We start from the raw sequence: 27,960 nt of genomic DNA, 5'->3' as shown, positions 1-27,960 counted from the left end.
AACTCCACTGTGGAACAATTAGTGTGTGTGGGAGTCAGAGACTGCAGCTCCTGAAGCTTGTGTGAGCAGAGGCTGGGAAAGTGGTGCAGGTGTTGGGCATGACAGCAGCATAATAGGGAAAAGGCTTCAGTCAGGAGACAGAGGTGAAGACAGGAAAGATTATACTGGCTAGTGTATTCATAAATATCTTCAACATCCAACTCTGACAGGGTGTGGTACCAGAATCAAAGAGTCCTCAATTGTACTGGTGTCTACAAAGAGAATGGAATCCTGCCAAAATGATAACAAAGTGACTCCAAAACAATAGACATTCAGAGACTTATTTAAGGACACTTTGCTCGTGATTTATTACTGAATGTTTATTTTCTGTATTTGTACAGTCACTTCATTTCCCAAATAGTGATGGGCACTTCCTGAAGGTAAAAGGTTCAGATGATCCAAGAATGACTTCTGACACAGTAAGTGGACAAGTGAACTAGAGGGGATGCCATACTGGATCTAGTACTAAGTAATGATCCTGGTCACATAATTGACCTCTTGGTGAGTGAACATTTCAGAGACAGGAACCACAACCCCCTGACCATTAACAGACATATGGACAAGGATAAGAGTGGACAAAATGGAAATGTGTTTAATTGGGGAAGGGGAATTCAGGAGGTACAATAGAGTGTGAATTGGGGACAGATGTTTTTGGGGAAATGCACAGCAGAAATGTGGAAGATGCTTCAGGACCATTTGCATAGGTTTCTGAATAGGTTTGTCACAATGATATCAGGAAAAAACAGTAGAGTATAGGAGCCATGGTTGACAAGAGAGGTGGGACACCAAGTCAAGATGAAGAAGGAGGCATGCAAAAGGTTTAGCAAGCAAAATTCAGAAAGGACTCATGAGAATTATTTGGTAGCCTTGAAGGAACTTCAGAAAGAACTTAGGAGTTTAAGAATGGGAAGTAGGATCAAGGAAAACCCTAAGGGATTCTACCCCTATATGAAGAACAGAAGGATGACTAGTGTGAGTGTCTGACTGCTTAGCATAAAGGGGGAACATGTATTGGAGGCAGAGGTCCTTAATGAATACTCTCTCCAGGGAATGTGAGGTTAGTGTAGAACAGATTAATCACCCTTTATTCAAGAAGGACTACAGGGAAAAGCCTGGGAACTATAGGCCAGTGAGCTTAACATCTGTGGTTCATGTTTCTAGAAAGTATTCTGAGTGAGAAGATTGCACATGCACTGGGATGGACAAGGGCTGATTAGGGATAATCAGCACCGTTTTGTAAGTGAGAGGTCATGTCTCATTAATCTGATTGAGTATTCTGAAGATGTGACCAAGCAGGTTGACGAGGGAAGTGCTATAGACATTATATGGAATTCCACAATGCATTCAATAAGGTTGCTCATGGTAGGCTACTCTGGAAAGTTGTATCCAAGGTGAGACTGCAGAATTCATAGAAAATTGGCTTAATTTAATTGATAATATGTTTTTAAAAATTGAATGAAACATGGATAGTGTAGACAGCCACTTTTATTGGCTGTCTCCAGCCACTGTGATCGCTACAATGCTATTGCGCATGTGTGAGTCTCTGTGAAACACATTAGTTGAAAAGGAGACTGAGCTTGGTTGGTGGCGGATGCCATTTCCAGCGTCTCCTATTATACATTGTATTGTCAGGTTATTCGATGCATCAACAAACAGGGAGGATAAGGGTTAGAGGCAGGTGGGATTAGTGTGAGTGGAATATTTTGGTTGGCATGTACAATTTGAGACAAACCCCAATTTCCACACTGTATGACTCAGCATTGTGGAGTTCTGGCTGAAGTAATCTGAAAAACCTCACAAAGATAAGCGTATACAGAGCCGTTGTCATACCCACACTCCTGTTCGGCTCCGAATCATGGGTCCTCTACCGGCACCACCTACGGCTCCTAGAACGCTTCCACCAGCGTTGTCTCCGCTCCATCCTCAACATCCATTGGAGCGCTCACACCCCTAACGTCGAGGTACTCGAGATGGCAGAGGTCGACAGCATCGAGTCCACGCTGCTGAAGATCCAGCTGCGCTGGATGGGTCACGTCTCCAGAATGGAGGACCATCGCCTTCCCAAGATCGTATTATATGGCGAGCTCTCCACTGGCCACCGTGACAGAGGTGCACCAAAGAAAAGGTACAAGGACTGCCTAAAGAAATCTCTTGGTGCCTGCCACATTGACCACCGCCAGTGGGCTGATAACGCCTCAAACCGTGCATCTTGGCGCCTCACAGTTTGGCGGGCAGCAGCCTCCTTTGAAGAAGACCGCAGAGCCCACCTCACTGACAAAAGGCAAAGGAGGAAAAACCCAACACCCAACCCCAACCAACCAATTTTCCCTTGCAACCGCTGCAATCGTGTCTGCCTGTCCCGCATCGGACTGGTCAGCCACAAACGAGCCTGCAGCTGACGTGGACTTTTTACCCCCTCCATAAATCTTCGTCCGCGAAGCCAAGCCAAAGAAAGAAGAATCTAGAATAAAACGATGAGTAATGCTTAGATTTAAAAAGTTAACTTGCCAATTAAGGCATTGTTCAGACCACATTTGGACTGTTGTGAGCAGTATTGGCAGGGTGTACTGGGTTTGGAGAGAGTCCGCAGAAGGTTTACAAGAATGATTCCAGGATGAACGAGTTAATATATGAGGGGCATCTGATGGCTCATGGCCTGTATAAGCTGGAGTTTAGAAAGAGTAGGGGAGAATAAGGACATTTACTATGATATTGGAAACCCTGACAAATTTCTACAGATATGTGGTGAAAAGTGTGATGGCCAGCTGCATCACGGTCTCGTATGGAGTCATTAGTACCCCTGAGCAGGTCGTTTTGCAGAAGGTAATAGACATAGCCCAGGAGACCACAGGCAAAACCATCCCCACCATCAAGAATATCTGCATTGGAGAGCAGTGCAATCATCAAGGATGCACACCACCAAGGACGTGCTCTGTTGGCCCTGCTGCCATCAGGAAAGAGATACAGGCAACACAAGACTCATACCACCAGGTTCAGGATCAGTTGCTACCCTCCACAATCAGACTTCTAAACAACAAATTAAATCAGGGACTAATTTAAGGACTTGCTTTATACATTATTTGTTACTGAAAATCTAATTAATTATCTATTTATTTATTTATTTATTCTGTGTTTGCACAGTCAGTTTGTTTACATTCCTTTCTTTGTTCACATGTCTCTGTTTTGTATATGTATCTACTTCTTGAGTACAACCGATAAGTTGAAATTGAGCATGACCAACAGGAAAAAAAAAAGGTCATATGTGATATCGTATATGTACTCTGACAATAAATTTTAAACTTGAACTTTGAGAAATGAATTCTGAGTGTATATGTAAGCATATTATTCTGGTTGCATGTGTACATTCAGATGTTAATAAACTTGAATTTGATCAGTGAAGATGCAGAAGGTTATGTGGAGAATGTGGGAAAATGTGGTTGAGGGGAAAAATGTGTCAAGATCACTTGCAATAGTGGCCGATTAGGTCAATAGGGGAGTGGGATAGTCTCTCTCATGGTGCGGAATGAACCCCCATCCAAGGATAGTGGCGCCCGTGGCGACCAAAGGGCAGCTGAGTAATTATCTGAATTTTGGAGGGCCACCTCCAGTGTCACTATCAGCTCAACTGCCCTCTGTAGATCAAGTACTGTCCCTCTTGTTCCAGGAGTCTCTATTTTGTATACCCAGAATGGATACTGCCAAAGTAAGTATCCCAGATGAGGTCCTCAGCATTCTGGGAGGCCATTATGGCCTTACAGATGCCCACTCTGCATAGGATCCGCAGGACCTTGATGCTTGATTCCCCGGGTCGCTGCTTTCTGATGGCCAGGAGGTGCCTGGTGTAGACCTCATTTACTCTATTTTGATACTGGGCCTTCAGGATCACCATAGCTTTCGGGTACAAGCTGACATCCTTGATCATAGGGAATACTTGGAGTCTGACTCGCAAGAAGAGTAATCTTAGTCACTTTGCATCCGTGGTTATACTTCCTGTGGCTGCCACTAGGAAGTCTTCAAAACAATGTAGCCAGAGTTCAAACATTTTTGGAGCATCTGGCAATCAAGGGTAGATGTTGAGCTTCTCAGGTTTCAGGTACTGTTCCATGCTTTGTTTTTGATAAATATAGTTAACAAAATTGATGCACCATCAATAATCACCAAAAAATCTGGATTTGTGAAACTAACAGGTTTTCATTAACTATAGATTGGAACAGCCATCAACCTCATTGACTGATCAATGGGGAGCAAGCAAAGGGTGATGGATAGAATCGATCTCAGGAGGTGTGTCCAGCAGGCAGCAGCCAATCATAGCATAATAATGGTTTACCACATATTTATATATAAAATCTTATGCTATCCTCTCTCCAACCTTATGCAGCTCTATTTTAGCCCAAGAAAATTTGTTACCTCCATCAAAAAGGAGGTGACAAACTTCATTTGGGCTGTCCATAATACTACTTGAAGTCTGGGAGCTTCAAACCTCTCCCATCTCTTAATCCCATGATAATATATCAATAGGGACTCTGGGTGGCTTACCTGCCTCAGGAATTTTGCTGATGCTTTATTAAAATTTGACCCCCCCTTATTAAAACATGTAATTAATATTTGAATAAAATAAATATAAAATTGAGACTAAAGGGGATCCATCTCCTAAAATGCCTCTTGCTCAAAATAGGTTTATTCCTTTAACAATGGACAATAAGATCCTGGACACCTGGTCCCAAAAAGGGATCAGGTGTATTGAGGATTGACATGAGCAGGGGCAATTATAGTCAATTGATCATTTCTCAAAGTTACAAATCAAATATGGTGTAACTAATACTATCTTCTGTTATTTTCAATTAAGATCTTACTTAAGGGATAAATTGGGCCCAATGATGGCAGTGCAGCGAAGTGGAGACTCTGGTTTGAAAGGGGACTACAAAGAAATTTATTTCAAAAGCATATTTCCTACTTCAAATGTGTACCCCAAAATCTAGCCAAAGATAGGAGACAGATTTTGGATCACTGATTGATGAGAAAAGCTGCTCCAACTTGTGTGAGGACAGCATGACCAATACTATTACTGTAAGGTATAAATTGGTGCAGTACAATTTTTTGCACCAACTATGTCTTATGCTGCAAAAATTACACAAATTGAAATCAGAAATATCAGATCAATATTTTAGATGTGGCAAAGAAACAGGAACTTTTTTGCATTCATCCCGGTCATGTTCCAAGGTGAGGCCTTTCTGGGAAGATTTGGGAAATCTTCTGGAACAAATCACTAAGATTTGATTTGTACAGATACTGGAAATGTTTATATTAGGAAATATAGCAATTGTGAGACCAAACCTGAGGCTGTCAAAACACCAATTCTAATTTGTAAAGAGCGCAGGAAGTGATACCTGAAAATCTGATATCCATCTAGATATGACTCATTGGAAAGCAGAAATATATGCTTGTATTCCCCTGGAGAAAATTTCTTATAACCTTAGGAAAAAAATGATGTTTTTCTAAAAATTTAGAGTTCATATCTTCAACACGTAGGTATAGATTCTTAACAATGCCCCTTCCCACCCCCCCCACCCGCCCCAAACCTGTCCTCAGCCCCCTTCACCTGGGAACCACCTGGGATTCCGGGTAAGTCAGGATATTTGTCTCGTGGCAGGAGATTGATGAATCCAATGAAACCTTTTTTCTTTTCTCTTTTCAATTCTATTGACTATTTCTCTCCTTTTTTACCCTGAGTAAATTGGGGTGGGGGGAGGTTAGGGCCTGTTCTTCTCTTTTATTCTTATTTATTCTTACTCAAAATCAACCTCAAATGATAAGATAATATTTACTTTTTGTAATTGATGGATTTCATGTTTTCATGATGATTTGAAAATATAAATAAAAATTTTAAAAATATCAGCCATTATTAAAATTGCAGAGCAGACTTGATGTGTCAATGACCTAATTCTGCTCTGATGTCTTTCAGTCTTTTGTTCAACTGCCATCTTCAGGGAGAGAAAGGACAGCTATGGCACCTATGGGTTAAAGCACTTCGAGTACAGGATACAGAGGTCTTATTACAGTTGGATAATTTGCCCACATTCTGTATCACACTTTGTCATTTCATGCAATGTTTTATGGAATACCATTTCTTGTGCTTATTTCTATATTTTATTTTTTTGTGACATTTGGTTGAGTTCCAATAAACAATTTGTAAGTGTCCTAAATTGTGCTGCTGTATGAGCCTCAAATAACCTTCCCACTCTGAAGGATTTGGACAAAACTCAGAACTAAAATAATAGACAAGCCAACATGCAATCTCCACCCTTCCAGACATCCTCTTCATTCTGTCCAAGTCTATCCCATCTCAGCAACTTGAAACGTGTTTGATTTCTATCCTCACTCAAGTTACGTTGATCAAAATATTGGTATTATAAAGTACACCGCTTGACCTACTGAGTTTCCCCGGCTTTGTTTTTACTTGATTTCTCACCTTCCTTTGAAAGACATCTGCCTTGAAGCATTAACTCTATTTTGCTATTCACAGATGCTGCCTGACCTGGCTGTCTATTTCCAAAATTTTCAGTTTTTATTTCCAGCAGCGTTTTTGAATGTCATATTCTGTTTTCAGATGTTAAATAATGTGTTCAAAAATTAATGTTTTTCCATTGGTCATAAATCTTAATCAACAGAGAACATAAAGTTAAGTGGCAAAAGGACCAGAGATGGAATGAAGATGCACTTTTATTTATGTAGCAGCTTGTTGTGATTTGGTGAGGATTCCCAAAATGCCCATTCAGAACAAAAATTCAAAAGAATACAAGATTGTTACCCAGAGGGACAATAATTTCTGGGCTATGTGGAAGGGGCAGGTAACTGATTAGCCCAATGTTCTCTGCCTGACTTGCATCATGTGCTTGCTCATGTGACTTTAATGTAGCAACTCAAAATTTCTACCCATCAGGCTGGGATATCGATAGCCACCTATTTACCCTTTTTCATAGGAGTCTTGCATCACCAGCTCTCTAGTCTCATGGACTGTTTCCATATCCCTGATTATGATGCATTGTGGTTGCAGCTCCTGCCATTTCCAAACATTCTCGGCCACATATCATTGTGGCCACTTCTCTTCACGCCCAGTATCCAGGAATGTGTAGCTCTTCTTGTGATGGAAGACTGTATGAATCACTAGAAAAGCCAAGTTGTTTAATTTCATAATTAATTGGTTGAGGGAGAGTGGATTAACATCCAGTATATTACATCTTTCTGTCTGTGACTGTGCATGGGTTTAAGAACATGTTTGAAAGTAAGAGTCATGACTTCAAATGCATGTCTTTATTCATTGCTGTACACCCATGCAGAGCCAGGACAGTTACAGCAACTACAGAGGCTGTTCTTACCAGGACAATGACTGCCATGCCATATGCCCATCAGGACGTTGCTGTTATTTCAATTTAAATATTAAATTTATTTTGTATGTATCTTTAAAATTAAATGGCACCATTTGTGATTAATAAGCTTGTTATTTAATTTAATTTAACTTAATTTAGGTATACAGCATCATAATAAGCTCTTTTGGCCCATGAGCCCTTGGCACCCAATTACACCTAATTGTCCTATAACCTTTCCCCCACCCCCCCCTCCCCAACTCCCCAGTACATTTTTTTTAAGGCAGGAGGAAAACCAGGGCACTGGAAGAAACCAATGTAGACATGGACAGAAGGTACAAACTCCTTACAGACAGCACCAGATTCGAATGCCGGTCGCTGGCCCGGTAATAGCATTGCACTAACTGCTACGTTAACTGTGCCGCCCTGTTGGGATTTTCTGTGATATTATTTTGTGAATCCAAAATGACTCTGGAGCGTGGTGACTTTTTGCAAGCCAAGTGTAAACCAGAGGTTGCAGTGAGAATAACCCAATTGTGTATCAGAATAATAAACAGGAATTTAATCGAAAATTGTCCCCCTAACCAACTAAAACAGGGAAACGTTGGACCAGATGTACTTATTTATTTGAAATATAATATCCTAAGTAGTGGGATTTAAAATGATGAGCACAGGTTGCTAGGTATGAATCCATTAACTGAGGCACTGCGCCTGCACACCATTCTTGGTTCGCTAGATGCAGGGCTAACCCACAAAATGCAACATGGCAAACACCAATCATGCTTCCTTGAATGGTCAAGTGCTCCTAAAATCAGGTGAATGGCAGGAGATACTTGAGAGGCCAGATCAGCCATCTCAATGGACAATGCACTTCCAGGCCGAGTCACATAAGTGAAGGAGCTGGAGACTGAGAAATGGGAAAAAGAGATGCTTGTTTTTCTATGGAACCTTTCATGTTGCTCTCAGGATATTCTGAGGTGTTTCACTTCTGATGAAATAGCTATAAAACCTGGTGATTGCTATGATAAAAGAAACACTGTCCCAACCTGGACTGCATCATTCTATCCACAGAGATAGCTACCTACCTCAAACAACAACATGAAAATTAAGTTGGTTGTGGAAGCAAAATTGGACTTCCTGTCCAGATTTTCAATGTCAGTGAGAACTCACTGGAATAATGACATTTTCCAAGACTTTGGCCCCTCTCTTGTAGCCCGATATGGACCTAAGTATGTTGCTCCCCTCTCCAGCCTTCTGCATTCCTGGGCACATGAATTACCCAATCCGGTTTTGATGCCACCAGTCCGTTTACTTTCCACGGTGTCGATGTTTGATAAAGTAGAACAAAATCCCAGATCATTTCATTTAGTCATTAGTCTTGCTGGTATGATGGTGTTGAATTCTAAGCTGTAGTCAATGAACAACAGATTGAGAAGGAGATGCAGAGGAGTTGAACCACTGGACAGTGACCTTGGTGGGAGACCAGTGATGGGGATCTGAGGCAGAAGAACACACAGGAGGTGGGCTCCTGGTGACTATGGTCAAAGGGTTCTCACCAGACTGGACTGCTTGAGACTGGCTGAAAGAATATTGGAACCAGGGTGCATGAGGGTCCTGATTGTGTCCAAAGTGTGCATCTGGAGCTTGGTATGCTGTGTGGCTGCAGAAGCACTGGAGGCAAAGCTATGGCTATTCAATGACCCTGGGTGGGGGTGGGGGGGGGGGTGATTCTCTTTTCTATCTCTTTCTCTGGTTATGAAGGGTGCAGGGCAATTTTTGCTGAGAATGAATCTCTGTCTGCCTTATGGTATGCTAAATATAATATCACATTTTCTGTTTCAATCTATGACAATAAAATTGAATTTGACTTGAACAGCCTGATGTAAGTGTTCTTGGGGTCCAATGCAGAGTGGAAGCTCAGTGAACTGGTATCTATGGTGAGGATGGGCGAATTGAAGTGGGTTTTGGCCCTTCCTGAGCTAGGAATTGATCTGCTCCATAACCAAGCTCTTAAAGCACTTAATCTTGATAGAGGTGAGAGCCACCAGCCAATTATTGTTGAGGCTGGTCACCCTACTCTTCATGGGGCACCACAACATTGGATGTCCTTTTGAAGCAGGTGGGGCTCTCTGACCATTGTAGCAAAAGGTTGAAAATGTCTGCAAAATTCCAGCAATTTGATTTGCCCAGGCCTTAAGGACATAGCCAAGTTCACAGTCTGCACAGGACACTTTACTAGGATTCACCCTCCTAAAGGTTTTGTGCACCTCAGCCTCACAAACTGGGAGTACAGAGTTGCCAGGGGCTGTGGGGGCTCATGAGGGTTCTTCATTGTTTTTCCTTTCAAAGTGAGCATAGAGCATTGAGCTCTTCTAGAAGAGATGGCTCACAGTTAATGATACTGCCTTGTTTCACCTTGAAGGACTCCAGCTAGGAATTGCCTCTTTGTGTGGTGATGGCCCTCTAGAAGCTCCACCTGGTCTCTTCTGTATGTCTCTGAATCTCCTAATATGAACACCACAGATTTGGTCTTCAACAGTTTACTTATCTCTTTGTTCATCTATTGCTACCGGTTAGGATACTCCTGGATAGTTTGGATTGTAACACCCTCATCCACACATTCCCTGATAAAGTTGGTGACCACTGTGGCATGTTCATTTATATCCACTGCCAAGTCCTTGAACAAGGTCCAGTCTACTGAATGCTGAACAAGCCACAAAACTTCTCTTCTGACTTCTAAGACCAGCTCTGTACAGACTGATGCAGTTCCTAATTTCTGTCTGTGTGCAGGAAGGAGGAACATAGCCTAGTAGGCTGACTTTGCAAAGTGAGATGAGGAATGGGGTGGAAGCCATCCTTGAAGGTCACGTATCAATGATCAAGAGTGGTTGATCATCTGTCATTGCAGGAGATGTGCTGTGGTAGCTTTGGAGTTCCTTCTTTACACTAGCATGTTTGAAGTATCTGGCAATGACTGAACAGTTGTTGAAATACATCATATGATTTTTTTTTGATCACAGCATATAGGTCCTCCAGTGGACACTTAGCATCTACATGTGGAAGGGTGTACACTGCAGTCAGGACATCATAGGTAAATTCCTTTGGATGGTGAAAGGGTCTCCACTTCAGCTCAAGATATTCCAGGTGAGGGGAGCAGCCCTGGGACAAGATTGCCACATCTGATCACCACAAAGAGTTAATCAGGAAGCAGAAAAAAACACCATTTCCTTGACTCATGGATGCTGTATGGTCCATGTAATGAAGGGAGAGGCCTTTGGGTGGGGGAAGAAGGGCCAAGTCTGGAGAGCCATGTCTCTGTGAAGCAGAGTGCACAGCAATCCCTCACTTGCAATGATGAAGGGTCTTAAATCCTAACATTTAACCCTGTTTTTCTTTCTGCAGATTCTAAATCCTGCCTGACCGACTGAACTTTCGGTCACTTTCCAGCATCTGATTTTTTTTTCAATTGCCATTGTAAAAAAACATTTAAATTTTGTAACATTGGAAACTTCCAACCTTAAACGTATCTCAGACTGACCTTGGGCCAAGGTAGCATCCACTCTGCTTATAATTTAGTTTCTTGAATTAAACTTTGTTTCACAGACTGTTCTAAATACATTGAATAATAAAGAAAACTGACCTTGTTTCAACTTGCTGTTTATAAGGTGATAAATTTAGCCATACAACATGGTAACAGGCCCCTTCAAGCCCGAGCCGCCCAATTACACCTACAAACAGCACCCCCCCCCCCCCCACCACACTCCCCACCTCCCATATATCTTGAATAATGGGAGGGAAATGGACCGCCTGAAGGAAACCCTCACAGACAGACACACAGCGCCAGATTCAAACCCCGGTTGTTGGCGCTGTAACAGCATTTCACTAACCACTACACTGCTGCCCCGTATGAAAAACAGTTAGAGTTGGCAAGTTTTTAATGGATAGGGAAAATAATTTGCTCATGGAATTTCAACTTCCAGCCTATAAATAATCGAAAGCCATGACAAGAGAAGCAGGAAGCCAAGTGCACATAATCTGCAGAGTGCAAAAGCTGGTCAAATTTCTGAGTCTTAATTGCAAGATTTCAGTTCCCTTTCACTAAAAACTAAAGGTGAGACAGAAGGTGGCCCCACTTTGAAGAACTAAAAAACAAGGTTTATATATTAGCTAAAGCAATCACTCTTGCTGAAGGATGAACGTTGTTACAAATGAAATAAGTCATCCCCACTGTGTCTGCAAAATAGTTGTGGGAAATAGCAATGTGGATCAGCAGCTGTCTTTCTTAAATGGCACGACAGCATTTACTCACTGGAAAATTGCCTTCAGTGCAAAGAGTGCTTTGCTCTGTGCAAAGCAATTCATCAAAATATGTTGGATAGAATAACATCATATGTTTCTCAATTGGATCCTATCACCGTGCATGTTGCAAAACCTAAGTAAAAGTCCAAAATCTGCCAGAAGAGAAAGCTGTGATACATTATAGTAGACAGCTTTAATGCACCCAACACGGTATATCTCATCAGAACAAAATGTTTGCCAAAACAAATGATGGAAAAGAACATTTAAAAATGAACTGTATAGAACTCTTACTTAACCTCTCTCCTTCCAGATATTATCTATAACACCAGAAAAACTGCAATTGAGAATAACTGCAATGCAAGAAGGCCCACTAAAGCTCAGTGAGTATATCCAGAAAGGAACTTAGCCAACCAGACTAGTATAATCACAAGGGAGAAAGAATCAGGTTTCTTTGGTCGGCTGGCTGGAAGCTATATGTGCATGAATGAGAGATTGGACAGTCTACCATACCCACTGACAGCACTGTTGAGGCTCAAGCCAGTGATTATTGCCAGTGGCTTTGAGTCTCAGAAGAAGAATCGGCCTGTTTTAGAAGAAGAAAAAAATGGGAGTGAAATGTATTAGAAGGCTAGATTTAGCCAAAAAGTGTTTCACTTTGATAGGTTTTCACTCACGCTGACCAAGACTGGACTTCAGTCAGTTCTACCTCAATATTTGGCTTATACCCTGGCAAGTGGTATCTCTTCAAGTGCTCAAATGTTTGTTTTGTAAGGTAGTGTGTATCAGCTCTTTTTTGTTGCCTCACACGTTGCTAAATGCATTTTGGCTTTGGCATGATGAGGTCTCCAGGGTTTCTGAACCAGAGTGAACAATATCTTTGTTGCAAAGAAGATTTAATATTATGAAGGAGAAACAAAGTGGATAAGGAAATGGTGTGAAGTAGAAACAAATCAGGGACAAATAAATCATGAAAAATAGATATTATGTGGAAGAATAGGAAAGGAGACAGGCAAAGGACAAATAAGACGCTGATGGAGTACAATTTAGACGAATCAAACTTTGACAATCATTTTCTACCTGCATAAATGAGATTCCACAGTTTTAGATCATCCCTTTCTTGGTCAAACGGGATCAGAATTTTGTGGAATAGTAACAGCAAAAAAATAGGTTTGGGACACACGAGAAACTGTAGATGCTGGAATCTGGAGCAAAAGTCAACCTGCTGGAAGAACTCAGAGGGTCAAGCAGAACCAGTGGGAGAAAAAGACTCTTTTGCCAATTTAGTCTGTGCTGGCTTATCTAATATTTCAGCTATTCCCACTCAACTGCAACTCCAAAGATGTATGAAGTTAGTAGGTTAATTGATCACAGGGGTGTATTTGGTGGCTACCATGCTGTTTCACTAAATTAAATTAATTGCTCTCTTTTCATTTCCCTGCCATGCTCAGTGGCGGATTAACCATTAGGCTGACTAGGCTGAAGACTAGTGCCCAGAAGGCAAGTCACAACCATTGGTCCCCCAATGTAACCACTTGTCAATATGGGCTTGTGTTAGTCCTGGGTCCACCCCATTAATCAAGGCTCACAGAAGTACCATGTTCACCTGTCGATCAACAGCAGGGTCTCAGTCCCATCAATTTGGGCTCCACCGGTCCCAATGCTACCTGTCAATCAATGCTTGCGTTTGCACGCGCGTCTGAGGTCTGCCTCCTGCGGCAGAGCTCGGTTCATGTTCCATCCGGCATCGTTCCTGTGTTAATTTTAGAATTGATTTTATGTATCCTTTTGAAACAGACTTCAAAATATTTGGGGCTAGCAGATGTCTTCCGTAACGTAAAGTTTTGTTTGATTTTAATGTCAGATGATGTCATTTTTTAATGTTGATTTAATGATAGCAGATAAATTTAGAATATGTGAGAGTATTACACCCAAAGATTAATAAATGGAATAATTTAATTTTATTCTATTCAATGAAGGGTGAGGGCCACGGGGCGGGGAAGGCCTTACTAAAGTTCGGCCTAGGGCATGGTTGGTTGTTATCCGCCACTGGCCATGCCTTTCCCTTTAGATGCCAATCCAGTTCCCTTTCACACACTATGATAGAATATGACTCCAGCACTGACCCTGACAATGCACTACAGAGCCTAACCATTCACTACATGTTGTTATCCTCCAACAATTAACAGCTAGAGAGGCAGTAGGACAGACAATATTCATGGGTAGAAATGGTCTGTCAAGATTTTGGGTCAGGACCATTTATTGAGGGTGATATCAAGTATATAAAGGGTCCAGGAAGCTGGGGAGCTGCTGAGGTGATAAGGTAGAAGATGGACAGAGGTTAGAGAGCTAGAGAAGCAGGCGAGCTAGAGAGAAAATCAAGAACAGAGTAGGTAAAGAAAAAATGGAAATCATGGAACCAGATAGAGGTGAGGGTTTCCTAAATTTATAAAACATGCAGTTGTGTCAAAGGCTGTCCAGCAGGAATATTCAAGATTCAAGGTTCCTTTGTTGTCATGTCATCAAAGAGTCACCATTAATGTTGCCCAGCACCCCTTACAGCATAAAGAAGCAAAAGAGAATCACTGAGGGGTCTGTGGATTCAGCTCCAGCACTCCCACAGCCTCTGCAGCTGCAGAGCTCCACTCAATTCATTGATGACCCAAGCTCCAGATCCAAACCTCCAATGCAATCAGGAAGCCTTCAGCATCCAAGGTCCTCTGGGTGACCTCAGCACCCTCTCCGATCCCATCTCTGATACTTGATTCCTGTGTACCAGTCTCCAGCAGCCCACAGCCCATGTGGGTCCTCTGACTACGTCACCTAGAGTTTGTGTGGGTCCCTCAGCCACTGAGCCCTTTGCTGGTCCACTACCATGATCATTATTCTGTAGGATCACCTCCCATGCTTCTCCTTCTCAATTGGTGGGGGGGAGGGGGGGGTTGTTCTTCCCATTTCTGGAACTCTGCACCAGTCCACACTGCTCTCCAGAATCTGCAAACCTTCACGCTCGCTAACGAGCACAGGCGCAACCATCTTGGGCACAAACTCGTGGATGCAGGATTTTATTTTTAAAAAAAAGTAATCTCCTTTAACTGGCCATTTAATGCCTGCATTGAACTGCTGGTATGAGGACCAGGTAGTTGAAAACTTTGGAGCAATGCTCTGTCTCTGCTCCTCATTGTCAGGTCCAAACCAGCATCAGTGCTGTCATTACAGCAGCTTCAGCCACGCCACCATTTTTTCTACATGGTGATGTTCCTCAAGTTTATGTTTGGCTCCTACTGTAAATGGAGGCCAAGGACAGACTTGTCTGTGCGGCAATGCCGAGGGAATTGAAATGATGGACTGCTGAGATTCATGGCCAGAGTGCAGGAGTTCAGTAAAGCGGTTGCCTAATCTAATTTTGGTCTCACCGATGTAGATGAGGTTACATCAAGTACACCAATTGCAGTAGATTTGGTTGGATGAGGTGCATGTGAAGTGCTGCTTTTTTTCATGTCAGTTTTAGTTCTTTTATTTTCATATCTAGACTTCTAGTTCTTGACTCTTCCACCAAAGGGAACGGTTCCTCCCTATCTCCTCTATGGCTCCTTATGGTAATGAATACCTCCTATAAGTCTCCTTGCAACCACTTCGGTTGCAATGAAACAACTCACATAACTAATATTGGTCAACCTACAATTGTTTGGTTAAACTCTTTTACACCCTTTTCACTCAAAATTGGAGACAATATTCCAGCTAAGCGAGTATTTCAAAAGTTTTTATCATGATTGAATTGCTCTCGCATCTCTGTGACTCTGTTTACAAAGCCCAGGATGATGTACACTTTATTTTAACACTTTCTCAAACTTCTCTGCTTCTTCTAATAGAAAATACACATGCACCCTTAAATTTCATCGTTCTTTTAGAATAATACCCTCTAATATATATTATCTCTTCTCATTGGCCACACAACTGTCCATTCCATGGGGCCTGCCTGTATCTTCTTGAAGTTTATAAGTATCCTTCCCACAGTTCTAAACTTCTCCACGTTTTATCAGCTAATTGGAAGCTATTGCTCTGCATGCTGAAGTCAATGTTAGTATCATCTATAAAGAGAAACTTGACTGACATTGCAGGAAGATAAATCTAAATCAATTTAATTTATATGCCTTTAAATTATTTTAAGATACATCCATCTGTAACGAGTTTTATTGAATATTCATGCACGTTCATCAATTTATTATAAAAAGGTTGTGGCAAAGTTGTATTCATGAAATATGGAGAGACACAAATTAAGCAGCAGAAAGTGACAATTACGCTGGGTAACGAAGAAAGCAAATCACAAAAATCTGTAGACATCATGGTTGAAGTAAAAACATAAAATGTTGGAGAAACTCAGCAGGTCAAACAGTGTCATGCACCAATTGTCGTGCTATGTAGCAAAGGTAAAAATACAGAACTGAGGTTTTGGTCTTGAACCCTTCATCAAAGTATTAAAAAAATGACCTTTACGGCATTCTCTACATCGGAGAGATCGCTTCACTCAGCATTTTTGCTCCTTTCACAACCATAGCGACCTTCCCGTGGCCAACCATTTCAATTCTGAGTCACACACCTGTGCTCACATATCTGTCCATGACCTTGTGTATTATCCCACCCAGACCACACACAGATTAGAAGAAGAACATCTTATTTTCCGACTGGGCACTCTCCAGCCAGATGGCATTAACATTGACTTTACTGCTTTCCATTAAACCTTCTCACTTTTTCTTCCCCCTCCCCTTTCTTGTCCTTCCAGTTCTTTCACCACCCAGACATCCCCCCTCCCCATCATGGCTGGTATCCCATCCCTTCTTTCTCCACCTATCATCTACTACCTTTGCCACCCCCCTACACCTGGAGGCATTTTCTCATACCTTGATGAAGTTCTCAAGCCCGAATCATTGGTTACATAATTTTACCTTTTATAGGAGACTGTTTGACCTGCTGAGCTTCTCCATTGATGCACGATCAATTACACAAAGACTGAAAGTTGCCGAAACTGAAGGCTTTTATTTGCAAGAGATGGACAGCATTCCTGTGTTGGTTGCTCACACTGACCCAGACTCGAACTGGGGGAAGGCTTGTGGCATGACAGCCTTTATGGGGAAGAAAGGGGAGGAGTCACAAGCCAGCCAGTGAGAGCAGGATCAACCAGGAAAGGTCATGTAATTTACAATATGTACAACAGTGGTTTCACCACATTCACCTGCTCTTTTAAAAGAAAGTCTTGGGGTGTGTTGTAGTTAGCCGTCCCTCAAAAGTGCAGTCTATCTGGTGGTCTTCTTTGGCATTGTGACCAGTTAGTCCCCCTCTGGGGGTCCATAGGATTCTCCGTCAGTTTTAGCTGATCCTTCCCTATTAGCCTGGCGGTGGTACTGTTTGGGTCAGGGGTGTGTGTGTGTGTGTGTGTGTGTGTGTGTGTGTGTGTGTGTGTGTGTGTGTGTGTGTGTGTGTGTGTGTGTGTGTGTGTGTGTGTGTGTGTGTGTGTGTGTGTGTGTGTGTGCGTGCGTGCGTGCCCTGGAAAGCTGGGCAGTCAGCTGGTTGGGGGGTCCAGATGCTCCCGCATGTGCCAGGTTCCTGATAGATACTATGTCTTTGCACCCATCTGGGAATGCCATGTGGGCATACTATGGGTTCGCATGGAGCAGCTGGACCCACTCGACCAGAGGTTCATACTTGTGTGTCGTCATGTGCCTATGGAGTAGGACTGGCCCAAGGAACATCAGCCAGATAGGTAAGGTGATCCTGATGCCAATCTCCTGGGAAAGTAAACAGTCTCTCATGAGGTGTCTCACTGGCGGCCATACACAGGAGGGACTGAATAGCATGGAGTGTCTCTAGGAGAACCTCTCGCCGGTGGGGGAAGGTGAGGCCCTTAGACTTTAAGGCCAGTAGAACTGTCTTCCAGACTGTGCCATTCTTCCATTTTCCATCTGGCCATTCCCTTTGGGGTTATAGCTGGTGGTCCAGTTAAAGGCAATGCCCTTGCATAGCAAATACTGACGTAGCTCGTCACTCATAAAGGACGAAGCCCTATCGCTGTGGATGTAGCAGGGGTATCCAAAAATGGTGAACAGATTGTTCAGAGCCTTTATGACAGTAGCTGCAGTCGTGTCCAGGCAGGGGATGGCAAAGGGGAACCGCAAGTACTCATCAATGATGTAGATGAAGTACACGTTGTAATTCGTAAAGGGTAGGGGTCCTTTGAAATCCATTCTTAGACATTCAAAGAGGAGAGTGGCTTTGATCAAGTGTGACCGGTCAGGATGATAGAAGCATAATTTGCACTCCGCAAAGACCCAACAATTTCTGGTCAGTGTCCTGATGTCATCAATGGAATGGGGGAGATTATGGACGTTGATGAAGTGAAAAAAATGAGTGATCCTGGGGTGACAGAGGTCATCACACAGTGCCTGCAAATGGTCCATTCGTGCACTGGCACATGTTCCCCCGAAACAGGGTATCAGAGGGCTTGTTGAACTTTGTGGTCCCATACAATATGTCTGAATTCTCCACCTCAGAATTTTATCATTCTTGATTTTGTCCGCTGATCTTTGTTAAACATGAAGGTGACTGCCTGTTGGTCAGTCAGCAGGGTAAAATGCTTACTGGCAAGGTAATGCTTCCAGTGCCATAGTGCTTCGACGATAGCCTAGGCCTCTTTCTCAATGGAGGAATGCCGGAACATGGGGTCCTGGAGGGTGCATGAAATAAAAACATTATGGGTCTGCCTGCCTGGTAAACTGTGGCAGCCAGGGAAAAGTCCAACTCATTGCTCTCTTCCTGGAATGGGATGGATTTGTCTACTACAATGCCAGCTTTGATACAGTCGAATGCCCCATGGGGTTTTACCAATGGGGAAGATAGTGGTCCTGATGTGGGGATGGGCCTTCTCCACATAGTGGGGACCCACTGAGTGTAATAAGAGAAAACCTTAGGAAATCTTTTCAAGGCCTTGAGGCAGTGGGGGAGTGTAAGTTCTAATAGGGAACGCATATGGTTGGGGTTGGGGCTGATGACTCTATTCTCCACAATGCAGCCTAGTAGAGCCAGGCAACATGTACTGAAGACACATTTCCCTGTGTTATACAACAAATTGAGGTGTTTTGCAGTGTGGAGGTCCCTATCATGGTCCCTATCATGGCCACAGATGGTAATATTGTCGAGTTATGGGAAAGCAGCCTGCAGCCCGTGTTCATCCACAATCCAATCCATTTCCCTCTGAAAGATTGAGACTCCACTCGTGACTCCAAAAGGGACTCTCAGGAAATGGTAAAGCTGGCCATCCGCCTTGAAGGTGGTATACTGGTGGTCTTCCGGGCAAATGGGGAGCTGGTGATATGTGGACTTAAGGTCTGTGGTGGAGAACACCTCGTATTGTGCAATCTGGTTCACTATGTCTGCTATGCAACCAGCTTGGTGAACCTACTGATGTTCTGGGAGTAATCGATGACCATCTGGTGTTTCTTCCCACTCTTCACCACCATTATCTGGGCTCTCCAGGGGCTCATACTCTATTTTATCACCCCCTTACTAAGAATCTGTTTTACCTCTGACTTAATAAATGCCCTGACACTGGCACAATATCACCAAATTTTAGTGGCAACAGGCTTACAGTCAATGGTGAGATTGGTGAACAAGGGTGGAGGGGAGATCCGGAGCATAGGGCATGTCTGACACTGATTGAGTTTGAAACTCAATGATGAGAGGAGGGTGGGCAGTTTAAAAATTGCTCATTGCAGACTGTGAGGGGAGGGTGGGGTCAGTTGTACTCCATGGTGATGCACAGGTGCTCAGAGCTGTGGCAGTTTCTTTTTTCTTTGGCTTGGCTTCACGGACGAAGATTTATGGAGGGGGTAAAACTCCACGTCAGCTGCAGGCTCAATTGTGGCTGACAAGTCCGATGCGGGACAGGCAGACACGGTTGCAGCGGTTGCAGGGGAAAATTGGTTGGTTGGGGTTGGGTGTTGGGTTTTTCCTCCTTTGTCTTTTGTCAGTGAGGTGGGCTCTGCGGTCTTCTTCAAAGGAGGTTGCTGCCCGCCGAACTGTGAGGCGCCAAGATGCACGGTTTAAGGCGATATCAGCCCACTGGCGGTGATCAATGTGGCAGGCACCAAGAGATTTCTTTAGGCAGTCCTTGTACCTCTTCTTTGGTGCACCTCTGTCACGGTGGCCAGTGGAGAGCTCGCCATATAACACGATCTTGGGAAAGTGATGGTCCTCCATTCTGGAGACGTGACCCACCCAGCGCAGCTGGATCTTCAGCAGCGTGGACTCGATGCTGTCGGCCTCTGCCATCTCGAGTACTTCGATGTTAGGGATGAAGTCGCTCCAATGAATTTTGAGGATGGAGCGGAGACAACGCTGGTGGAAGCGTTCTAGGAGCCGTGAGGACCCATGATTCGGAGCCGAACAGGAGTGTGGGTATGACAACGGCTCTGTATACGCTAATCTTTGTGAGGTTTTTCAGTTGGTTGTTTTTCCAGACTCTTTTGTGAAGTCTTCCAAAGGCGCTATTTGCCTTGGAGAGTCTGTTGTCTACTGTGGCAGTACAAGGAGTGTAAAGTCACAATATATCATTCCCCAGGCAGTCAGTGTTACTGTGCAACTGCCTCAAATCTCTGTTTAATGAGATTTGGATGCCATGGAGATACTGTGGCTCCTGGGCTTCACCCTGAGTGAGTAGTGGTGTTCAGTATCTGGGTGATGAAGCTTTCAGTGCTTCCATTGTCAAATAGGCAAGCGGTCGGGCTGCCGTTTACCTGAATATCTGTCATGGACCTGGAGAGTTGATGAGGGTTACCGATGCCAGCGTCAGTTCATCGTCTGAGTAGTTCCATTGGCTGCCGGTGGTCCGATAAGATATCACCCAAGATGGGATGGCCCCAATGGCGTACATGCAGCCTCGTCAGCATTCACTGGAAAAAAAAGGGAAGAAGGCAGAAATGACATAATCGCAGACGGCAATTGCCGTGGTGCGCATGTGCGGCCATCCCAGGTTCCCGAAAGTGATGGCAGAAGTGACATCATCGAAGATGGCTGCTCCTGCTCGCACACGGCGCTGCTGGGATTTGGGATTGATTAGGACATACACACTTTCATGAAGTGACCTTTCTTCCCACAGTTGGAGCAGGCTGCGTCCTCAGCAGGGCAGCATTTCCTCAGGTGCTTAGCCTGCCCGCAGAGGTAGCAAATCGGGTGGTTGCTAATGGCAGTGGTGGTCAGCTCAGGACAGGAGGAGGCTTGCAATCCTACCTCCCAAGATGGTGGCCCCTGTATTTCCCATGAGTCGGCCGCATGTTTGCCAGAGAACGATTTGGTGTTGTGGATGGTTCGCCAGTTCGATGGTCTGAGGTAGGCTCATTTGTCTCTGTTCAAGTAGCCTCTGCCTCATGTAGTCAGAGCGGATGCCTGTGTAACAGGCGTCTCTGATCACCAGCTGAGTGTGCTGTTCTGCACTCACAGCCTGGCAGTTGAAGTCCCTTGCAAGATCCTGCAGAGCCCTGATGAAGTCATTGAACGTTTCCCCGGTCGCTGCCCGCATGAGTGGAGTATGTGCCACACATAGACCTCATTCACCTGAACTTTATACTGATCCTTCAGGTTGTCCATTGTGGCTCTGTAGGTCTGGCAGTCCCAGACCTTCCAGAAGACCCAGTTCCCGATGTATGAATATAGCAGATGGAGCTTGTCCTCATCGTCCTGGACAGCTGCTGTGGAAGCTGTGAGGAACTTATCGAAGCAGTGGCACCAGAGCGTGAACTTGTTGGCTGCCTCAGGTGCTCTAGGGTCAACTTCCAGGCGATCCTACTTCATGCACATTTCCATGTTCTGAAAAAAATTGATGGTCAATTACACAAAGACTGAAGTTGCCGAGACTGAAGGCTTTTATTTACAAGAGATGGACAGCATCCCTGTGTTGGTCGCTCACACAGACCCGGACTCGAACTGGGGACAGGCTTATGGCATAACAGCCTTTATGGGGAAGAAAGAGGAGAAGTCAGAGCCGGCCAGTGAGAGCAGGGTCAACCAGGAAAGGTCATGTTATTAACATATGATAAATATGTACAATAGTGGTTTCACCATATCCAGCATTTTAAGTTTTTACTGGATAATGAAGAGTTTGCTTTCTGATTTATTTTTGGATTTTGAACTGCTGATCACGAAAATAACCTTCAAATCATCCTATCATGTACCGTTTTTTAGATATAATCTATTTTTGTGATGTCCTGTCATATTTTTAACGTGCTTCAAGGAGACAAAGCCATCAAGTGTCGTTGAAAATTCATTTTCTGGATTTGCACTTGGACCTATTCCCTGCTGATCTTGGTGCAGGCAGTGACAGACATGGTGAAAGGCTGGTACTGCATAGCAGTACCAGGGCAATTGGAATCCATCAATTCTGGACGTCTATTGTTCGACACTGACATGAGAGGCACCAGATGCTAAGTACAAATGAAAATCTTCAGCAAAACGTTCTTGGTTCGGTTTATCTAAGGCAATGTGTCAGCGTCATTAAATTCAATGAAAGTTCATTTAATGTTTCTCTAACTTCCTAAGTGATACAGCAGATCTGAAATTATCTTTGAGTTCAGCTTGAAGATGACTATCACAATCCCCATTTTTTTCAGGAGGCAAATCTTTTGAAAAGATTTATTGCCCAGTGTAATCAATTCACATAGTTTCTCTTGCCCGGTGGAAGCTGCAGAACATGGCACACTTGGCTTGCACCTTTTTAAGTTGCTATTTTGACAGCAGATTCTGGGCTACTGTTTCATTTGACATAACTGTGTCAAAGCTGTTTCATTGTTGTCCCCATTCTATTCTCAATAAATGTCAACAGTTTGACTGATTGAGTAAATCTGCAATTTTCTGCCAACTTCTGCGATCTGATTTGCAGAGAATTGTGTTATCCTCACTGCAACATCTGGTTTTCACTTGGCTCCACAGACCTTGCAATATTTTTCAGTACTGTATGGTCAGGTCACAACGGATCAAGTTAAATTAGATGATTAATAGCTAAAGTATTTTGGACAGTTAGTTGTTTCTAAGCAGTCATTTTGTTTGAAATACTGTCTGTTCTATATTAGAAAATATGCAAATCTATGTGTCAGCTATGCCAGTACCTAGAGGAACAGAGATACATCAAGAATGTAAATGAAATCATAAGGCCCACTTTAAAAACTAGAGGACACTGCTATGAAGATGTAAAACCCAAATTGTGCATTCATATATATCCCAAGTGATTAAATTTTCACACAAACCTCTTATCAAAAGCATTCTAAAATTCTAAAAACAGCGCAGCCACTGGTTCTCCCTGTTTGATTATATACCCTAAAGTCTATTTGTTAAGCATGATTTTTTTTTAATGTCCATTTCCAACAGTTTTATCGTTACACCTTTTGCAATGAATTCTATCACTGTCTGTACTCCTGACATTATATTTACTGATCTGTAAATCCCAGTTTTTTTCTTCCTATGGTCTTTATTTTTTAATTATTTTTTTAAATTACTTATCACACGATAGAAGCTGATTCTAGCCTTTTCAACCCATGCTGCCAAATTCCACCCAATTAATCTACAACCCTGTAGATTAAAGGTCAACGACTGGTCAATGGCAAAACTTTTCAGACTTTCTTGCTCGGGATGGCAAAATTGCAAGCTCCACACCTGGACTCCGTAAGGTGCTCTAGTAACGAGTTTGCCGGAGTATTATCAGAATTTCCTTCCATCATCACTCCACAGTTTTCAACACCAAAACCCAAACATGGTGTGATGCATTTCATCCATGTGGAGGGACATCCCCTACATGCCCAGGCCCATAGGCAAGCTCTGACTCACAAAGTATGAGTTTCAAAGGATGGAGGAAATGGGGATTGTACAGCGGTCAGACAGCCTGTGAGCCTCTCTACTCCAGATGGTTCCTAAATCCACGGGAGGATAGACCATGCAAGGATTACAGGAGGTTGAATGATGCATCACCTGTGATAGATACCCAGTCCTGCACATACAAAATTTCATGGTAAACTTACAAGAAGCTCGTATATTCTCAAAAAATGATCTAGTCAGAGGATATCATCAGGTCCAGTTAACCCAGTAGATATTCCAAAGACCGTCTGTTCAGCCTCTTTGAATTTCCTTTGAAATGCAGCACAAACCTTCCAGCACCTCATGGACACGGTAGGGCACAGTTTGGATTTTCTATTCATCTATTTAGATGATATCCTGGTAGTCAGCTGCTCCTACCAAAAACACCTGGTACACATGCATATTCTCTGCCACCGTCTCGACGATTTTGGACAGAATCAACCCAGAAAAGTGTCAATTTTGGTTGTCAACTATCGATTTTCTAGGACGTCATATCAACTGTCAAGGTGCAATACCCACTACCATCTAAGGTGGAAGCCATCCGACAATTCATTAGGCCTGGCACAGTTAAAGGAATACAGGAATTTGTCAGAATGGCTAACCTCTACCACCAGTTTATTCCATCTGTGGCCCAGATCATACAACCTCTTTTTTCCTTGGTGTCCACCAAATCCAAAGAGGTCAAGTGGTCAGATGAGATGACGAAGACTTTCAATTAAACCAAAAATGTCCGTAGCCAAAGCTACAGTCCTCATCCACCCAGGAGTAGATGTCTCTACGGCCCTCACTGTAGATGCCTCTGAAGCGGTATTAGGCAGTGTTCTGGAACAGTTGGTTGATGACCAATGGAAGCTGCTAGCCTTTTTCAGCCAGCACCTGTGACCCTGGAGATAAAATACAGTGAGTTTGATAGGAAGTTTCTGGTGTTGAACCTGGCAATCCGGCATTTTTGGTATTTTCTCAAGGGTAGGGAGCTTACGATTTTTACGATCACAAACTTCTTAGCTCATATTTGCCAAAGTGTCAGACCCATGGTCTGCTCACCAGTAACATCATCTGTCATACATATCTGAATTCTCCACTACAATCAAGCACATCTCAGGGAAAGCAATGTGGTCACTGATACACTCTCATGGACTACAGCCCAGTTTGTGTGCACCTTGCTGCCAGGACTAGACTTTACCAATTTAGCAAAGGCACAATGTCAGGACAAGGAGATACCTACATGGGGTCAGTGAACTCCAATTAGAGGCTGAGCACATTGGACCAAGGGGTGTTAAAGTTCTGTGTGATGCTTCAACGGGACAATCCTTGTTAACTGGAGACACCAAGTTTTCAATGCTTTGCACGGATTAGCCCACTCTTCAATCCAGTCAACTGTCAAAATAATTTCCAGTTGCTTTGTGTGGTACAGACTCCGGAAACAGGTGAGGCACTGGGCCAGAACAGGCACACACTGCCAAACCTTCAAAATACAAAGACATGTAAAGGCACCACTACAGCCTTTTCAGCCAATACATAGGAAATTTAAGCATCTGCATGTATACATCATTGGCCCACTACCAGTGGGATGGAGGATAGATTTACCAGGTGGCATGAAGCAGTTCCCATAGCAGACATGACAGTGGAGATGTGTGCCCGAATGCTCATTGCAATCTAGGTTTCATGATTCGGTCTCCCTGCCCACATTTCTTTGGACAATCATATGGTCTAAATTAGTGCAGCTGCTAGGAACTCAGCTCCCCAGGATGACGGTGTAGCACCTATAGTCAAACGGCCTGGTGGAATGGTTCCACAGGCACCTAAAATCAGTCCTAATGACACAATTCCAAGGACCATGCTGAGTGGATGAACCCCCCAGGTCCTTCTTGGCATCTGCATGGCACCCAAAGAGAATTTGGCGGCATGTTCAGCTGAACAGGTCTATGGCACTGCGCTTACCATACGAGGAGAATTCCTTCCAGCATTGTGCAAGCAAGATGATGCACCAACAGGGATCCTTGCAAATCTCAGGGAGAGGCTAAGGAATTTAGCCACATCACACCATGGAATAGTACCATCTAATGTACCTGACAACCTGCAACGAGGTGGTTTTGTGTTTGTCCATAGAGGACTGCACAGAACACCCTGCAATGGCCATATGAAGGGCCTTATAAAATAATTCGGCACAATGGGACAACCTGTGTCTTGGACATTGGGGACTGGGAAGGAAACTTTCACACCTTGATATTGAAAAGCTGGTTATGATTCTGACCTCTCGCAAATGAGGCAGACCTTGTAAAAAGGATAATCGAGCAACTCCTGCCACTGCTGATGCCGGTTCTGCAGGTGGGGGGGGGGGGCGGTGAGGGGTCATGTAATATTGCACCTATATAACGTGGCTCACCTACGCAGCAAGCATACTGGCCCCAGAAGTCATGGACAGTTACTGGAAAGTAACTGACGGCATCTAGGAAGGCTTTAGATGTGGGATGAGCCTCGGACCAGAAGCCCACATCACTTCTGCCCCACCGGACGCAGGGGTTAAAGGGAAAGGGTGCAGATGTTTGAGCCACAGGTTTTGGTTTTGAGTAAAGGAGTTTGTACTGAGACATCATTGGACTCGACTCGTTTCTTTCACACTTCTCGCTCAACACTTTGCTCGTTGTGGCGCACCACCATACACCCTTCTATCTGTAGAATCTGCCTCAGAGGCCAAATTGTTTTGGCAAATGATAACAAATTCATTCACTATTTTAGGGTTATGTTCTCTGGTTTATAGATTTCCAGATCCCCTGGAATATTTCAGCTTTTATGCTCATTTTCTTTCCCAGCGCTTTTTTTTTTCTGGAACACTTTATTTAAGAATTTTTTTAAAAACACATTAATATATACATAATCAATAAAACTAAAATAAGTACAAATGTGGTAAATATAGAAAAAAACCTCTCATCCCTCCCACCTTATCTCCCTCCCCAACACTCCCCCCCCCCCACCCACCAACCAACCCTACCATAAAGTATCAAGAAAAGAAACAGAAATTAGAAGGCCAGAAAGAAAATATAAATCTCAATCCAAACAATGATGAAGTTAAGGGTTACCAACAGGACTGGCTTTCAGAGAGTCCTTCAAACCAACATATTTTAAATATGGGCTCCATATTTTCAAGAAAAAAAATGATATTTATTATGTAAATTATAAGTGATTTTTTCAAGTGTAATTCAAGAATGCAATTCAGCACCCCATCTCTCCATCCCTGAATCCATATCTGACTTCCAAGTCATGGCTATAACTATTCATAAGTATTCAATTTGATACATTATTAATCATAATTTAAGACTAGCCACTTTGGAATCACCCAATAAAAATAGCATCGGGTCCTGTGGGTGTTTAACCCTTAATATTTTCTCCAAAAAATGTTTTACCTCTAATCAAAAAAGTTTTAATCTAGAACACTCCTAAGTAGAATGGAAAAATGAAGCAACCTCCTGATCACATTTAAAACATAAATCTGATCATGCTGGATTCCCCAGCACTATTTCTTTACCAATTCACATTTCCTCCATCTCACTAGACCCTTGGTTTCTCAACATAGTTAAAATTATTTGTGTCCTCCATTATGAAAACAGAACCAAAATATCTTTTTAGTTGCTCCCTATTATAATTATCCTCACTTTTAAATATATGTGAACTACATTAGTCTTGACAAATCTTTTCTCTTTTCAGATATATGGAAGATTTTGTAGTTAGTTCTTATGTTCTCAGCAAATCTACTTCCAAATTTCCCATCACTCAATCATTTTGTTCTTATTTTCTGAATTCTAAACTGCTTCCAAACCCTGCTATTTTTTTTTTTTTGTCGCAACGTTATTTCCTTGCTCTTTGGATGAAATACTATTGCTAATTTCTGATGTAAGCCAGGGCTGAGCCCCTCCCTAATTTACAGTTGTGTCAAACAGATGTGTGCATATAAACATTATCTATTCTCGATCAGCACCAATCCATTTTGCAAATTTCCCAGTTTACCATCGCCCAGCTATTCGCAACCATTTTTCAGCTATGGACTCTCTCCACCACCCAGAACTCTGCTCAAAGTTTATGGCACTCTTCCCTGTAAAGCAGTCAAGTTTTGATTTCTTCTGTACTTCTCTTCCACTGATTACATTAAAAAAAAATTAATGTTACATGAGGTGAAAATAAAAACAAGGCTTTTACTTAAATGTGCTGTGGCTCCAGGGTTGAGGGGAGGAAGGGGTGGAGGAAGGGTGGAGGGGATGTAAGGCCCCTGTTGAAAATGGCCGAGATGATTCTGGAAATGAAAGAGTTATCATATGAGTAATGTTTGACAGCTTTTGGCCTGCATTCATTGGAATTTAGGAGAATGAGT

At 43.1% G+C, this 27,960-nt stretch overlaps 1 long non-coding RNA gene across 1 annotated transcript; it reads left to right on the top strand.

Moving 5' to 3' along the window:
• The first annotated feature begins 378 nt into the window (after positions 1 to 378).
• On the top strand, positions 379 to 6,477 carry LOC138737744 (uncharacterized). The gene is made up of 3 exons (XR_011341196.1): positions 379 to 458; positions 4,244 to 4,320; positions 6,002 to 6,477. It is a non-coding gene; the product is annotated as an uncharacterized lncRNA (long non-coding RNA).
• The last annotated feature ends 21,483 nt before the right edge of the window (positions 6,478 to 27,960 follow it).

Source organism: Narcine bancroftii, chromosome 6 (genome assembly GCF_036971445.1).
Source record: "Narcine bancroftii isolate sNarBan1 chromosome 6, sNarBan1.hap1, whole genome shotgun sequence".
NCBI lineage: Eukaryota > Metazoa > Chordata > Chondrichthyes > Torpediniformes > Narcinidae > Narcine > Narcine bancroftii.
The sequence above is the reverse complement of the archived record's forward strand: the minus strand, read 5'-3'. Positions and strand labels throughout refer to the sequence as shown.